Genomic DNA, 16,966 nt, shown 5'->3' with positions numbered 1-16,966 from the left:
TGGGGCCTAAGGCACCTGAGCCAATCAGAATAGGCCCGGGAGCCTTAGGTCCCTCCTGGGGGCGGGGCCTTGGGCACATGGTCGGGTTGGGCCCATGTGCCTCAGGCCCCGCCCCCAGGAGGGACCTAAGGCTCCCGGGCCTATTCTGATTGGCCCAGGCGCCTTAGGCCCCACCAGTAGGCGGAGCTTTGGGACGGATGGGCCAATCCGGCCTCATTCCGTCGTTGGCTGCCTGCCGGACAGGCGGGTTTGGCTCCCGTCTGTCCGGCCAACTACACAAAGGTACGGGGAAGGCGGGTGGGGGTCGGCCAGGGGGGTCGCGGGTCGGGTGGGGGGGCGGTCGGAGGTTCTTGAGGGGGCGGTCGTTGGGGGGAGGGGGAGTTTGCGTCGAGGGCAGGAGGGCCTGGGATCCCTCCTGCCCGTAATGTAGTGCGGGGTGGGGGTAGGGGGTCGCTGTGGCCAGGAGGGTTTGGGCTCCCTCCTGGCCCGATATTGTTGGGGAGTCGGCGGGGCAAGAGGGCTTGGGCTCCCTTTTGCCGCGATCGTGTCGGGGGGGCAAGAGGGCTTGAGCTCCCTCTTGCCCTGATCGTGTCGGGGGTGCCGCGGTTGGCTGGGGCAAGAGGGCTTGAGCTCCCTCTTGCCCCGATCGTGTCGGGGGTGCCGCGGTTGGCTGGGGCAAGAGGACGGGAGTTCTTGCGAGCGGTCCTTCGGGGTGGGGGTGCGAGCGGTCCTGCGTTGGGGTGAATCGGACGTCGGGGGGGGGGGATCAGGTTTTCAGGGTGGGGACAGGACTTCAAGGGGGAGAGGAGAGTCGGGGCGGGCGAGAGGAGAGTCGGGGCGGGCAAAAGGAGAGTCGGGCGGCGACGGGAGAGTCGGGCAGCATGCGCGGTATACGGGTGTGCGCGGTATATAAAAATTTCTGTACATAGATTTGTGTTTTCCGCGCGCTATACCCGTGTGCGCGTTTTACACGGGTGCACGTTATCTACGTGAAAATACGGTAGTTAATTTTATTATTGATATTTGATTGTCATATAATTTTATGTATTTGGGAAAAAAAGAGGTTTCTTTTTTTTCTTTCTTTCCTTTTCTATTCTTGAATGGAGTTCTTTTCTAAATTACTTTGTAATATATATTGTGAACTGCTTGGATCCTTTCTGGCAATTATGCGGTATATGATGTTTTTAATAAACATAAACATACAAGTCCAAATCCCTTTCCCTTCTTATGTTCCTTATCTTCTGTTAGGGCCTTGTCTTCTACCCCCTCCCTCCCGCCCGCCTCCCACTCTAGAATCTGACTAGCTGGTGAGAGGGAATTCAAATCTGTTCTGTCTCCTCTGTTTCTTTGGTTTTTTTGGGGGGACACCTGAGCAGTTTTCTTCTTCTGCCCCTCCTTTATCATGAGGTGTCACAATACTATTTGCACATGGCTTAAGCTTTTTGCTTTCTTCCATGCTGTGGCCCAAGTGACATGCAGACGGGAAGTGTGCTTCTACCATGTGTCTACACCAGTGGTCTCAAACTCAAACCCTTTGCGGGGACACATTTTGGATTTGTAGGTACTTGGAGGGCCGCAGAAAAAATAGTTAATGTCTTATTAAAGAAATGACAATTTTACATGAGGTAAAACTCTTTATAGTTTATATATCTTTTCTTTAACAGTTAAAAGGAAAGATATATAAACTATAAAGAGTTTTACCTCATGCAAAATTGTCATTTCTTTAATAAGACATTAACTATTTTTTTCTGCGGCCCTCCAAGTACTCTATTTTTTCTGCAGCCCTCACATTTAAAGTTTAATATCTTTTCTTTCTCAAAACTGGCTCATTTCAATCACTATATTGAAAATAAAATAATTTTCCCTACCTTTGTTGTCTGGTGACTATTTTTCTGTGCTTTCAACTATGTTTCCAGGGCCTTCTTGTCCTTTGACTGTTTTTCTCTCCGTCTTCACTTTCTGCCTTGCATCCATCTTTGGCATTAACTTAATGTTCAATTTTTCTGCTTTCTTTTCAAAATCTATGTTTCCATGTCTTACCTTCCCTTCCTATCTCTCTCTTCTTCCGTCCTATTTCCATAGTCTGGCATCTCTTTCCTTCCTTTCTCTCCCTCCCTCCTTCCTTCCCTTCCCCCATGCCCTGGCATCTCTTCCTCCCCCTCCATGATCTGATATCTCCTTTCCTTCCCTCCCTCCCTCCCTCCCATGAACTTGGCTTTTTCTCTTGTTCCTCTCCTCTCCCTTCTCCTTCCCTCTCTTTCCCCAATTGGGTGCAGCAGCAACACCTTCCCCCTTTCCTGTGCAGGAGAGGCATTTCTCTTCCCTTTTCCCTCCCTCTCCCTTTCCCTGTAAAGCAGCAGCATTTCCCTAGGGTCCCTCTTTCCTATGTAGCAGAAGCATTTCTCTTTCCCCTTCCCTTCCGTTCTCTTCCTTGTGGGGCAGCAGCGTGTCTGGCCGGCTCATTCCGTTCAAAGCCGCGGGTGGCGGCTACTTGCGAGATCCGCGCCTGCGTCTGAAGCCTCTCTGATGTTGTGATGTCAGAGAGGCTTCCAATGCAGGAGTGGATAGCGCGAGGAGCCGCCAACCCGCGGCTTTGAACGGAACGAGCCGGCCAGACATGCTGCTGCTGCTCCAAAAGGAAGAGAAATGCTGTTGATCGCATCCAGACCACGGGCCGCAAATAAAACCTGGAGAGCCACATGCGGCCCGTGGGCCGCGTGTTTGAGACCGCTGGTCTACACTGTGAAAAAGGTCCTGTTGTTTGGGGGGGGGGGGGTGTTTCTCATTGAAAGTGTAGAGTACACTTCTCCCTCCGTATTCGCTGTGATAGGGGATTAACAGACCCACAAATAACTTTTTCATATGTTATTTGCTGTTTTCTATTAAAAACCATTGTGAATATGGTGAAACCGCGAATAACATGGTAGGAGACCTGGCCTGTTCCTGAAGGAGAGGCAAAACACAGTGAAGAAAGTGATGGGAATCATCAATTTTCTCTGTAAACGCTTGGAATCTGCGATTTCTCTATGCAAGCAGATGTAATTTGGGGGGGAGGAGCCAGCAAGCTAAAAACCGCAAATAATCGAAACCGCGGTTGCTGAAACCGCAAATATGGAAGGAGAAGTGTATGTTCTGTAGTTCAGTGAAATTAATGCATTTCTAGTTGTAATTTTTAGACATCAAAATATGAAAGTACACAAGGGTATGACGGCCTTCATTCACAAGGCATTGTATGAATTATGCCCAGGGCAAGGTAAAGTCAAGTACAGTAGGCAGATCTTCAAAACTAAGCTGGTACTTAACATAATACAGGGCAAAGTGACATTCCCAGAGTCACAAGCTTGACTTTCTTAGTTGTCAGCCCACTGCTCTATTTACTGGTTCATGCATGCCTATCTGCAAAACAAGTGCATTTGGAGACTCTGTCCTCTGAGAAAATAGGAAGCTAAGAGTGCTTTTTTGTAGGTACCATATTTGTTAATAGTATGAATTAAGGCACACAAAGCCGGTTGAGAAAAGCTTAATTAGATTAAACAAGAGTGTTTTTGCCTTGAGCTAACAGGATTGTAATTTCCCTACTGTATTCCAATCCAGGGGTAATATCCTTCTCTTAATTCCCAATGTCTGCAAGTGTTTTTTCTATATAGTATACTCTAATATTTACTGTATCATTTCATCAGGGTATATTGGAACAATCTATTCTTAATTTAAAAATGTATCTGAAATGCAGGATAAATAAGGTTTAAAAAAAAATAAAATATATATATATCTTAAATATATTTTCCTTGAAAATTGTAGTAAAAATATTGTTACAGGTCCTGTTGACATTTGAATCAAAAGGTAAAACAACCAGATAGTACTTTTTAAAAATGTTTGTGCAGGATCAGTTGATTTGATTTGTTGATTTGATAAATTCACGACACACGCTGCCAGAAGTTGTTCTAATGTGAAATGCCATTTCCCTAACTACCTCTTTTCTCTGATTCTCTTTATTCTGCTTACATGTATTCGACAACTTTACATTGTAACTATTTCGCTGATTGTCCAGCTCTTCTTATTGTGAATCGCCTCGAACTAAGAACATAAGCAATGCCTCCGCTGGGACAGACCTGAGGTCCATTGCGCCCAGCAGTCCGCTCACACGGCGGCCCAACAGGTCCAGGACCTGTGCAGTAATCCTCTATCTATACCCCTCTATCCCCTTTTCCAGCAGGAAATTGTCCAATCCTTTCTTAAACCCCAGTACTGTACTCTGCCCTATAACGTCCTCTGGAAGCGCAATCCAGGTGTCCACCACACGTTGGGTAAAGAAGAACTTCCTAGCATTCTACTTCTATGGCTTTGGTAGTATATAAGAATAAAATTATTATTATTCAGGTATTTAAGTATTTTTCCCTGTCTGCCTGTTGGGCTCACAATCTATCTGATGTACCTAGGGCAATGGGGGGATTAAGTGACTTGCCCAGGGTCATAGGGAGCAGCGTGGGTTTGAATCCTCAACCTGAGGGTGCTGAGGTTGTAGCTTTAACCCCTGCGACACACTCTCAGATATAGTATGGTAGAAGATAGCATGGCAAAACATAGTTAACAAAGCATGGTAAAAACATAATATGACAAAACATGGTATGATGAGACATAGCACGGTGAGCATAGTACGGCAAACATCATAATTACCAAAATATGTCTAAAGTAGTTTGACACGACTTGCCAAAATGGTAAGGTTGTCATGCGTGATGAATCATTGCATAGAAGACATGTAGCGGCAAACTGTGGCAGGCATGGCATGAGAGATCGTGGTATGGTAGGCATAGTATGGCAAACACAGTATGGTAAATATGATGTATAGTATAGTGGGTAAAAAGCTAGTGGTCAATACGGATGGCGTTGACAAAATTAGGGACTCGGCCTTGAGAAAGTGTACCTTAAGAAGGATATGGTGATACTCGAGAGGGTGCAAAGGAGAGCGACACATCCGATAAAAGGTATGGAAAAACTTTCATATGCTAAGAGATTAGAGAAACTCGGGCTCTTTTCCCTGGAAAAGTGGAGACTTAGAGGGGTTATGATAGAGACCTACAAGATCATGAAGGGCATAGAGAAAGTGGAGAGGGACAGATTCTTCAGCCTGTTGGGAACCACAAGAACAAGGGGGCACTCGGAGAAATTGAAAGGGGACTGGTTTAGAACAAATGCTAGGAAATTCTTTTTCACTCAAAGGGTGATGGACACCTGGAATGCGCTTCCGGAGGTTGTGATAGGACAGAGTACATTACTTCGCCGCCGTTGTTCGCCACCTCCACCCCCCCCCCCGTGTACCCTTTCCCGGCGCACACGAAACCCCATTGACCCTCCCACCGCGAGACGCACAAACCTCCGGCTCCAGCAGCGGCCGCATCACACTAAAGACGCTGCTTCACGGCCTTCCCATGCTCTGATTTCCTCTGCCGGGCGTGGGGATATGATAGAGACTTATAAGATCATGAAGGGCATAGAGAGAGTAGAGAGGGACAGATTCTTCAAACTTTCGAAAAATACAAGAACGAGAGGGCATTCGGAAAAGTTGAAAGGGGACAGATTCAAAATGAATGCTAGGAAGTTTTTCTTTACCCAATGTGTGGTGGACGCTTGGAATGCGCTTCCAGAGGGCAGAGCACGGTATTGGGGTTCAAGAAGGGATTGGACATGTTTCTGTTGGAAAAAGAGATAGAGGGGTATAGATAGAGGATTACTGCACAGGTCTTGGACCTGTTGAGCCGCCGCGTGAGCGGACTGCTGGGCAAGATGGACCTCAGGTCTGTCCCAGCAGAGGCACTTCCTATGTTCTTATGGCGAAACATGTGGGCAAAAGAAGTCCCTACAATGACCACAAATCAAAGCTAAGTTCACTTTATAATGATTTCTAAAAAAATTTAAACACTTGGGAATATTTAAATGATATGTTATTTAATATAAAAAGATATTAAAAAAAACAATTGATTAAGATATAAAATTGATCCAGGTAAGATTCTGCACATCAAAGTAAACGTTATGATAAAGTTTGAACATGGAGTGGTGCATCTGAGGATCAATATAGCATTCTGAGAAGCTTGATTCGAAGTTTGGATCTAGCCTTATATTATTTTATGAATTGAATGCTTTATAGAGATTTAGTGCTATTGTTTGATTAGTATAGTAGGGCAACATTTCGAAAAGAAATCAAAACCCTGTTGTTCAAAAAATTTATCAAGAAATCCTAACATCTCCAAGACTATCCCCACTCTTGTAAATTTCCCATCAAAGTCTCAACCATGTAAACAGCACCCTAATTTGTAATTTTCCTGGAAATGTCCAGTTATCTTCTTTTGTAATCCACCTAGAACTGCAAGGTATTGGCGGAATAGAAGTCACTAATGTAATGTAATGTAATGAACAGTATTTCATTAATGTGGAAGACCATTGTATGTGAAAACATGAGTGGGAGAGTTCAGGGTATGTGTTTTGAGGCTGACTTGATCACACCATATTCTGTGGTACCATTGGAACAAAAGGATTATAACCAGCATTTCTGAATAGGAAACAAATATTGTCTGTGGACATCCAGCTTGTCCACTTGATTTTTCAGCCTTCATTAAAAGGCAGCGATGGGATAGGACGATGGGAATAAATAGACATATTTAGAATAAGTGGTAAAAAAGTTACCAAAGTCTTGATATGTGCCTTCATTTTGAGTAGCTCTGGTCAATGTCATGGTTTGTCTGGGACAGGGGTCAGCAACCTTTTTAGAATAGCCATTTTCTCCTAAAATGATTGACCCAAGATTTACTAAGAGCCGCAATGGATAGAGAAGCGGGTTTCAGATATGATTTTTAATGTGATATGGGTATATATGCATATTCTGAAATCTCTTTAGCAGGATAGAATTTGGGGGTCAGAAAAAATTTTCAGCTCTCCCCTTACCCATCATTGGCTGAAAAACCTTCCTGGTTTTATATTTTACTTTCCAGTCAGTGTTTAATGGCATAAAACACATACTTAACATACTCTTTCACATCCACTTTCAGAAAAAAAATTGTGAAATCCATAGTCCAGAAGCTTTAAACAAAACCACCTGTTAATAGTAAAAAGCATTTATCTTTAGATGTCTTGTTTGTAGTTTGCTGTATATACTCAAATATAAACTGATCTGAATATAAACCAAGGTAACCTTTTTCCCCCCCAAAAAGGAGGAAATGGTTTATCACCAGATGCTGATGCTCTGCAAAAGTGGTAGCTGATAAAGATAATAAACAGGGCAGGCAAATTAATTTTTGTAAGGGGAATAAGGGATGGATCTAGTAACTTGACCAGTTTTCTTCTGCTCCTTCGGACTGCTAGCCAGATTATAGGACCAAAGGCTACTGAACCATAACACATTATTTGCTGCTCCCCCTATATCTCTTCTACCTTTTTATGACCGTCTTTGTTGGAGGAAGACTTGTAAGGAACCAGAGGCACCGACTCTTGTTGGAACAAGAGTGCCTCCCCACCTGAGGGCTGTGAATGCTGCTTCTGCGGGCTTCCATCTGTTACAATGACCTGAAAATTAATAACGTGACCATTTATTTTTTGCCTCAAAACGATCCTCCCCGGACCCCAATAAATATAGTCCAAAATATAGACAGCAGGTATAAATTCTTAAAACTGACACATTTTGATCACTAAATTGAAAACAAAATCATTTTTCCTACCTTTGTTGTCTGGTGATTTCATGAGTTTCTGGTTGCACTTCCTTCTGACTGTGCATTCTTTCTTTCTTTGTCTGTCTCCATGCCCCCCTTTCTTTTCTTTTTTCTTTCTCCATGCCTCCTTTCTTTCTTTTTCTCTCTCCCTGCCCCCCTTTCTTTCTTTTTCTCTCTCCCTGCTCCCTTTCTGTCTTTCTTCTCTCTCCCTATCCCCCCTTTCTTTCTTTCTCTCCCCATGCCTCCCCCCAAGCCACCGCTGCTGCAGATTTCTCTAAGCTGACACAGCAACAGATCAGGTGCGTGCATCCATGACTGCACAAGCCTTCCCCCTGACGTCAATTCTGACGTCGGAGAGGAAGTTCCGGGCCAGCCAGGCAATGATTGGCTGGCCCAGAACTTCCTTGTGCAGCCACGGCTGCAAAAGCACCTGATCTGTTGCTGCATCAGAGAAATCCCGTGCTTAATGATCACCTGTCCCGTTATCTCCACGCACAGCTTCAGGACGCTCTTTCTGAAAACGGGACATTTTAGCGTCCCAAAGCTATGTTTGGGGACAACGGGACAGGCGATCTAAAAATGGGACGTATGGTCACATTAGATATGGGGGAACTGGCAGTGAACAATGGCTTCCCGATGAGAGCTGATTAGGAAGGAATTGAGGGATAGGAGTTGTAAGGAGTTAAAATAAAATCTTTAAAACACGAAGCATTTTATTTCTTGTGCTGGAGTTGATGGTAGGTTGTGAAGTAAGCTGACAAAGACTAGCTGAAACATTTAAGCAGAAGAGGAGAAAAACCCTGCAGCTTTTATTTCCCTACCCTTGTTGTTCTTGGCTCAGAGTCTCTTCTTCTGAACTTCTGGCGTCCAACTGGTAGGACCTGAAAGTTGGTGGTTAACAAGTGCCTGTGTAGTTAGCTCTGCTGGTGTGCGATTGTCATTGCACTGTGTTTTTCTGCAGCAGGGCTTTCTAGAGCCATCAGACTGTCTGAGCCTGTGGCAATGAGAACTACCTCCAGGTTCCCAAACGATGACATGTTTTTAGTTGCTGGCAGTCGGCTCCTCTCCGTAAGTGGTTTTATTTTCCCGTTTTATGGCTTTGTCCAGCAGAGGGATGGGATTTTGAAAGCTTTATGCATTGGCGGGCTGTGCTGGGTGAATTTGTAGCTTTCTAGATAAGATGAAAATACCATTTAGTTGAGAAACTGAAAGCAAGAAAACAAAACACAAACCCACCCCGGAACAGAACATAGCAAAGAAACAAAGCAAAACTCCCCACCCAGATCTGAGAGAGAAATCTTTGGCATAACAGAACAGATATATTTGGGCTCTTGACGGGGAATTTGTTAAGTCTGCTTGTTGCTGATCTTTTGCAATTTGCCAGTTAGAAGATAAAATAGCAACAGGGGCCCGTTTCCTACCCCAGCACCTTTGAAGCCAGGTGGCTGCTGTTTGTTTCAAAACACTGGAGGCTTTTGCTTTTGCTCTGCTAAGTCTCGGGTTATGTATTGCAGGCTTTGCTCCATGTGGTAGTGTGCTGGTGGTTTTTCTCAAGATGTGATCGTAACATTACATGTGTTTTTTTTGTTTTTCCTCCAGAGGAGGATTTCCTAACTTGCCGTTGGCTCAGCATGTCGTTAACAGAAAGCAAAAACAAACTGCTTGTGAGCCCTGACCAAACAGATAGCATTTGCCAAACTTTTTTGGCCAACTCCCCTTGTCTGTATTTGTCCAATTTTGTATCTTATGATGGGGGAGGTGGGGGGGATTCTCTTTCTCTTTCATCCTTCCTAGTGTATTTATTTTTTCTGCTATCAGAATTGTGACTGGTAAGCCATAAGGATGTGCATTGTTTTAGAATTTATGGAAAGTGGCAACATTTCTCATGTCATTTTCAAATGAAAATAGGAACCTCCCCCCCCCCCTCAAATAAAATGTAGGTTTCACGCGTCTTGCAAAGTGCACATGCTTTCTGAAAGTCTCCACTCTTAACACACAATAATGCCCCTTCCCCCCAGTTAAGAAATTCCTGTAAACAACAGGACACAAACATTTTTGGACTGCACACCCCTACCCTCTGGCAAGACAGGTTTACCGATGCCTATCAGTTTATCCTGGAATATACACATCCACAGGCTCATGTACCTGTTTCAAGCTTTTTTCAGATTTCTACATTTTCTGAGTGTGATATCCAAAGTAAAGGCTGACCAAATTTCAGTTTGGGGCTTCAGTGCTGAAATTGGTTCAAAATCTGGATTCTGCCATTTACTCATTTTAAAAATTTCTAACCCGCCTAAACCTAAGCGGTTTACAAAACAACATAATCGTTAACCCTGTTTATATTAGTGGCCCAACAAAAAGCATGACCACTCTTTACTCTGCTCCCCCCTACCCAAAGCCACCAGCCTCCCATTGCTTATCTATCCACAGGACACTGCTGGGCTATCCATAAAATATTGGGACATTGAAAACAGAGGATCTTAATTGTTTTGAACTGTAGCAAAGGGGCCCTTGTATTAAAGCCTGAGTTAGTGCTAATGGACATTAGTGCACCTATGGCTTGCCTGATTCGCCAGTTCAAATCAATTAACTTATTCACGTCATTCTCTGAAAAAATTTGGACTCACCGATTCAGTGATCAACCCCTTCCCCTCAACCCAGTGAGACCTGGCATACTTCCGGGCCTCCTAAAGCAGCATCAGCGGTGGTGGCCGATTAGCAGAGGCAGCACTTTGAACAGGATGCTTCTGGTCTCCCCCACCGGGGCTTTTCCTGTGCCATATCAGTGATGACGTCTCTGATGATGTAGCAGAGGGAAATCCTGGTGGGGCAGGCTGCAAGCAGCGATGCCTCTGCTGGCCAGCCACCGCCACTGTTGCTGCTGCTTGAGGAGGCTAGAAGGTATGTCAGATCTCACGGTAGTGGGGGAGCAGTCGGGAGGTGCTGCTCAGGGGAATAGAAGGGAGGGATGGAAAGCTGCTGCACAGGGAGGTAGGAGAGATAGATGGAAAGTTACTGCACAGGGGGGAGAGGAGAAAGAAAGAATTGTTGGACATTAGGTGGAGGAGAGGAAAAGAGAGATGCAACAAAAGAGGTAGAAAGGGGTGAGAGTGAAAAATTCTGCATATATGATAGAGGGGAGGGAAATATCCATGGAGAAGAGAGAGGGAGAATGTTGGACATAGGGTGGAGGGCAGGGAGAGATGGTGCATGAGGAGAGAGAAAGAAATATTGTGCATGTTAAGAGGGGAATAGAGAGGTTTGACCCAGAGCACAAGACAGAGAGAAAGAGAGATGATAGACAGTGGAAAAGAAACAGAAATGTTTGGATATGGCAGTGGAAGGGAAAGTGGATGGTGAGCACGGAGAAAGAAGAAATCGTCAAATGGCGAGTAAGTTAACAGAAGACCAACAGAAACCAGAGCCTGGGACTAACATGATTTGAATAATAAAATGATCAGACAACAAAAGGCAGAAAAAAAATATTTTCTGTTTTGTGATTATAATATGTCAGATTTGAAATGTGTATCCTGCCAGAGCTGGTGTTGACTGCGACCATGAGCTAGGATCTAACAGAGGAAAAGTTTGGGGTTTTTTTTGTTTATACCACAGCACTGGCATGGGGTTGGAGAGGGAAAAGGGGGGTAGGGGTGGGATGGGTGAAGAGGCTACAAAATAAACCTGCTAGGATATTTGGGGGGAAAAAAAGCCTGATTGGGTGAGAAAATCGAATAAGAAAATGGATTCAATAGGCCAAATCAAATAGAAATTTTTTTTCCCCTGAATCGGGCATTACTAGTGCTGTATGTCCTATTTTATACCTATAGACCAAGTGGCACTTAGGGCTCCTTTTAAAAAGGTGCGCTAGCGTTTTTAGTGTGCGCTCGCCAAAAAACTACCACCTGCTCAAGAGGAGGCGGTAGCAGCTAGCGCGTGCTATTCCATGCGTTAAGGCCCTAACGCGCCTTCGTAAAAGGAGTCCTTAGTGCAGGGGTAGGGAACCGGTCCTCGAGAGCCGTATTCCAGTCGGGTTTTCAGGATTTCCCCAATGAATATGCATGATATCTATTTGCATGCACTGCTTTCAATGCATATTCATTGGGGAAATCCTGAAAACCCGACTGGAATACGGCTCTCGAGGATCGGAGTTCCCTACCCCTGCCTTAGCGCATGCCATGCTTTAGTAAAAAGGTCCCTAGATTCCTTAAAAATGTGAATCCTTATTTTAGTAGGTAAGTCTGTCTAGCAAACAGCACTGCTCTGTGTTTTAAATGGATACTGTTAAGTCATTCTTGCAGTTCTTTAAGTTGCTGATTGTAATTCCCTTGAACTTCTAGTGGCAGACATTTTTTGCAAGATGGATTCCCGGTTGCAATATGAACAGTACCATCATCTGGTGGCATAAGCAAAAAGGTCCCATTGATGTGTTCCAAATATGGCCTCTGTCTTCAGCTCTGAGAAAGTCTGGGCAGCTGCCAAAATGATTTTTTTTAAAAATTCTTCATAGTAATAAAATTGAATACTGAAAGAAACGAGATTTGTGGCCTCTAGCACTGAAGCAGGAAGTGTTGCACACTTCATCTCTAGTAGTATTAGTTTCCTTGTAACTGCTTAAATAGTTAAACTGGAAAGGACCTCGCGTGATCTCGCAGTTCAGTGTACACTTCTCCCTTCGTATTCGTGGTTTCAGCAATCGCAGTTTCGATTATTCACGGTTTTTAGCTTGCTGGCTCCTCCCCCCAAATTATGTCAGCTTGCATAGAGAACTTGCTGATTCCAAGCGTTTACAGAGAAAACCGCCAATTCCCAGCACTTTCTTCCTCGTGTTTTGCCTCACTTTCAGGAACAGGCCAGGTCTCTCCCCCACCATGTTATTCGCGGTTTCACCATATTTACAGTGGTTTTTAATAGAAAACAGCAAATAACATATAAAAAAGTTATTTGCGTTTTTTCTGTATTTGCGGTTCTGTTAATCCCCTATCACAGCGAATACGGAGGGAGAAGTGTACTTGCCTTCAACACAGAATGGAAGAAGTCGACAGAGGATATAGTTCAGAATGTAGGAAATCAGGAGTCAGCTAATTCACACCACCAGTAATATTTTTAAAAACCTATTTATGCTGTGTGTACTTTTCCACCTTCGTTTTTTTGATGGGTTTTCTTCTTTGCCTGCTGATTATACCTGGTTCTAAGTTTTCTTGCATTGTATGTGCCAGGGTAAGGAATTATTTATCTTTTTGAATCCTGCTGGCAGCACCAAAGTGTTTTGTTGTCATGTATGCAGTTATATCAGCCATACAGAATTCTTGGACTTATCTCATGCTTTTAACCCCTCAAACAGAGCAGAGTGCAAAGCTGTGGAGTTTGCACACCAAACCTTCAACTCTGACTCTTTTTTTTTTTTTTAATTGTCTGACTCCAATTCTTGCTAAGTGTAGTAACTCTTAAGATAAATTTGATTGCTTACACCTAAGATATTTCTTTTTGTATAAAATAAGGACTAATAGATCACAAAATACGTTTGTTTGAAGTTTGAACAAAGAACCTAACTCCCCAAAATATAAGTATACAATGATAAATTTAAGTTTTTGTTTTAAAGCTGGAGTTAGAAGTACATTTTTAGTGACTCTGATGCCACAGCCTTGGCATGGTGTCTTTTCTTTTGGTAAATTCTAGTTAAAAAAAAAAAAAAAAAAAAGACTTTGGACTTGGAGGTTAAGATGTACGGTGTCAGCATCTATGAGACAAACGTGGTTTTTTCTTTTACATAGAGCTTTTTGGACCCCTGTTCGTTTGCAAAAAATAGATAGTTCTAAGTCTAATAGATGTTGGCACTGTCATCTTGAAGCTGGGACATTAGATCATCTTTTATTCTATTGTCCATTTATTTTATCATTTTGGAAATCAATTTGGCCTCAAATTAATAGGATGCTAGAAAATCCGGTAGCCTTGACATATGATACTATTTTATTTGGAACAACTATGAGAGCAAGAAGTCAAATCTCGTCAGATAACAAGAAGCTTTTGTTTATTTTAACTGGAATAGCAATACAACAAATAACATACAATTGGAAAACATATGACAGGTTAAATTATAATTTTTGGTGGAATTCTGTGTGTCATATATACAAAATGGAGCTCACAATAGCAACGCAAAAAGGTTATATTAGTAAATTTCAGAAAATCTGGGGACCGTTAACAGATTTTTGTAATGAATGATTAACTTTTCCCATGTTAAGGTATTTGATTAGGGGGAAAAGGGTGGGTTTTACTTGTTGTTATTATATAATACATGAGTATTTCAATAATTTCACAGTAAGAATAATTTTATGATTTATTGAATAGGGAGGGAGGAGGAGGGACTATTAGATTCAATAAGGATGATATAAATGTTAGATTTCTTTCATAATATTTAAAATATTATAGAATTTTAATTTGTAATGAAATGTTAAATTTGATGCTTATATGAGAGTTAATCAAGTGTTTATCTTTAAGTTTTAAATGAGTTTATTTGCTACACTTGTTGTAACAAACGAAAATGAATAAAGAATTAAAAAAAAAAAAAAGAGAGAGAAAATCTTCATATCACTCTGACTTGGAGGGCCAGAATAAGGTGAGCACCAAATATTTTTTTAAAACTTGAATAAGAGCATAGAGCTGCCATACTGGGACGGACCAAAGTTCCATCAAGCCCAGTCTCCTGTTTCCAACAGTGGCCAATCCAGGTCACAAGTATCTGGCAAGATCCCATGAAAAATAATAATACACTGCTGAAAAATGTAATTACACAGAACACCATCTCCATCTGAACCATTATATGTATACCATAACATTACAAAAAAATATAAAATATGTAACTTCAAACATGACAATTATAGCCCGATTAAGCAAAGTTGATTATTTTCAGATGGTAGTGTAGGCAAAATAAGATAAATCTATCAATTTTACAGTATTACCCAAGAACCCAGATGGCTTTCCTCCATAATTTAAACATTTTCTAAATGTCTGTTCTAAAAGTCTGTTTCCCAAGTCATTCATATATAGTATCTTAATTTCTCAAACATGGCTTGTTGAATTATAACATACAATGAAGATATTAACCCCTTAGATCAGTGGTCTCAAACTCAAACCCTTTGCGGGGCCACATTTTGGATTTGTAGGTACTTGGAGGGCCGCAGAAAAAAAATAGTTAATGTCTTATTAAAGAAATGACAATTTTGCATGAGGTTAAACTCTTTATAGTTTATAAAACTTTCCTTAAACAGTTTTACCTTATGCAAAATTGTCATTTCTTTAATAAGACATTAACTATTTTTTCTGCGGCCCTCCAAGTACTCTATTTTTTCTGCAGCACTCACATTTAAAGTTTAATATCTTTTCTTTCTCAAAACTGGCACATTTCTATTACAAAATTGAAAATAAAATCATTTTCCTACCTTTGTTTGGTAATTTCATCAGTCTCTGGTTGCACTTTATTCTTCTGACTGTGCATCCAATATTTCTTCTCTTCTTTCAGCCTCCTGTATGCTTCCTCTCCTCCAGACCTCATTCCCTCCCCCAACTTTTTCTTTCTTTTTCTATGTCTGTCTTTCTCTGATTCCTTGTCTCATTTTTTGCTTTGTTTCTGGCTCCTTGTCCCCCCCCTTCTTTCTTTTTTCCTTCTGGCTCCCTGTCCCCCCCTCTTTCTTTTTTCCTTCTGGCTCCCTGCCCCCCCTTCTTTCTTTCTTCCTTCCTTCCTGCCCTCCCCCATGCCACTGCCGCCGGGGAATAGGCTGCTGCTGCTGCTGGCGCCATCGGGAACAGGCCGAGAGCTCCACGGGGCCGACCAACTCTCGCTGCCCAACATCAATTCTAACGTCGGAAAGGACGGAATGGGCAGCCAGGCAGCGATTGGCTAGCCAGAATGTCCTCTCGACGTCAGAATTGAGGTCGGACGGCGAGAGAAGCAGGGAGATCAAAGAGCATGGTGCCAGCGGTGAGAAGGGAAGGGAAGCAGTTGGGCACTCCTGCTCTAGACGAGCCGCGAGCCGCACTCTTTGAAGAACAGTGGAGGGTGACCAGTTGTGCGGACCGCCCCCCCCCCTTGGTACGCCACTGGAGCAGCAGCATGTCTGGCCGGCTCATTCCATTCAAAGCCACGGGTGGCGGCTCCTTGCGAGATCCGCGCCTGCGTCTGAAGCCTCTCTGATGTTGTGATGTCAGAGAGGCTTCCGATGCAGGAGTGAATAGCGCAAGGAGCCGCCAACCCGCGGCTTTGAATGGAACGAACCGGCCAGACCCGCTGCTGCTTCAAAAGGAAGGAATTATCCAGTCCAGACTGCGGGCCGCAAATAAAACTTGGAGAGCCACATGTGGCCCGCGGGCCGCGTGTTTGAGACTGCTGCCTTAGATCCTTTTTTACTGCACTCATAGCTGCTCTAAAGGGTACTGTTTTCTATTTAGTTTCTTTCCACACTTTCTATAGCAACCCATTCCAAACCTGGTTATGTATAAAAATCAGATTTGTCGAGACCATATTCCCCCTTGCAAAGGATTTATAGGGACTGTTTTATCAAAAAGTTGAGCTTAGGCAGTTTGTCATCTATAAGCCTTGCACTGTAAAAATGTAGTGGGCTACCCAAAATAGATGTAAAGAAAGTGCTAATCAGAATTTCCAGTTTCACCTCCATTTTTCTACCAGAATTTGTTGCCAAGCATGTAGTACATTCTTGAGTGTATGTATGGGATTCATAGATCTGTAAGCTAACTCTTCTCTTTGAAAGACCATAAAAGGTGATTAACCACAGAACCCAGAACATAATGCTGCTCAGTTTGTGTGTAGGGTTTCAGAGGCTCACCAACCTTCCAATCCCAGATGTGCCTAATCTGGGATACTATATAATAGTGTTCTAAGCTAGGCGCCACCAAAGCTTTTGCCTATAGAATTCCATTCAAACTGAATATCCTTAGTCACCAGATCCAGTCTTCTGGACTCCTTCCCTCCTTGGCCAACCGGCTCACTCATCCCATACTCTCCTGAAGGTTTCTATGCTCCTCACAACAGTGCGCTTTAGTACCTTCATTCTGCCAAGTGTATTACGATACTACTAGAACGTATTGTTCCAGCGTACTTGGTTCCCACTCTCTTGAACAACCTGCCCCTATACTTTTGAGGCTCAAGAAATCTTTTGAGAAATTTGTCTCAGTTTAAAGCAGTGGTTCCCAACCCTGTCTCGGGGGACCCCCAGCCAGGTGGGTTTTCAAGATATCCCTAATGAATATGCATGAGA

General features: G+C 43.2%; 1 protein-coding gene across 4 annotated transcripts in view; it reads left to right on the top strand.

Moving 5' to 3' along the window:
• The window catches only part of ATXN7L1 (ataxin 7 like 1), a 299,444-nt gene that overhangs the window by 182,479 nt on the left and 99,999 nt on the right, over positions 1-16,966 (top strand). Inside the window, exon 1 of one of the 4 annotated variants that reach the window (XM_033958420.1) lies at positions 8,641-8,765. The exons of the other annotated variants lie outside the window; for them this stretch is intronic. The gene's annotated coding sequence lies outside the window, so the exon portion shown is untranslated. Of the gene's footprint in view, positions 1-8,640; positions 8,766-16,966 lie in introns of those variants that run through there. 4 annotated transcript variants of the gene reach the window in all.

The sequence above is a fragment of the Geotrypetes seraphini genome, chromosome 9 (genome assembly GCF_902459505.1).
Source record: "Geotrypetes seraphini chromosome 9, aGeoSer1.1, whole genome shotgun sequence".
NCBI classification, from domain to species: domain Eukaryota; kingdom Metazoa; phylum Chordata; class Amphibia; order Gymnophiona; family Dermophiidae; genus Geotrypetes; species Geotrypetes seraphini.
This window is presented reverse-complemented; position numbering and strand designations above follow the sequence as displayed.